We start from the raw sequence: 665 nt of genomic DNA, 5'->3' as shown, positions 1-665 counted from the left end.
GTTAACGTGAACAAGTGTATCACTGCCAAGCTTCTGTAGGGTGCGCCGGCCTCGTCAAGCCTTGCCACTGGCTTTTTGCCGGTGCACCCAACATCGCCATGATGTTAAATAAATATATTCTGATATTCTGATATATTCCCCAGTTTTGCGACGCGCGCCGACGAGAGCCGTCCGCGAGGCGCTCTCTTTCGTTTCTTTTTTTAAAAATTGCGCCGAAATTTGTGAGACCCGACGGTCCGCGTTGGACTTCGCCGCCTTCGCGTACGAGCAGCGAGGTGCAGAAAGGTGAGACAAGCGACGCGTACCAGCGGAGATCTGCGTTCTTTCGTTTAGTGCCTGCAAGGTGTGCCGGCGTTGAAAGCGAGGCGTTTTTATAACACGAGCACTATTTCTGGGGAAAAAAGCTTTTGCTTTTGCTCTCTCGTTAGCTGTAGCACGCTACGCAAGTTCTCACTTTTTACTTCCTGCATCGGTGCGAAGTGCTAGACTCATATACAGGGTTCTCTGTGTTTGTGTGGAATGTAAAAATTGTTCTGCGCAAACTACGGGCTATTTGGCCTGAAGCACAGGCCTCAGGGTAGCATAGGACAATAACGTTTGGTAAATAATTTCAGATCCGAACTGGCCTTAATTGCCTGGAATCGGCGGAGAACTGGAGTCTGGTT

The sequence above is a fragment of the Amblyomma mixtum genome, chromosome 6 (genome assembly GCF_055824585.1).
Source record: "Amblyomma mixtum isolate Tamu chromosome 6, ASM5582458v1, whole genome shotgun sequence".
In the NCBI taxonomy this organism is placed as follows: domain Eukaryota; kingdom Metazoa; phylum Arthropoda; class Arachnida; order Ixodida; family Ixodidae; genus Amblyomma; species Amblyomma mixtum.
The sequence above is the reverse complement of the archived record's forward strand: the minus strand, read 5'-3'. Positions refer to the sequence as shown.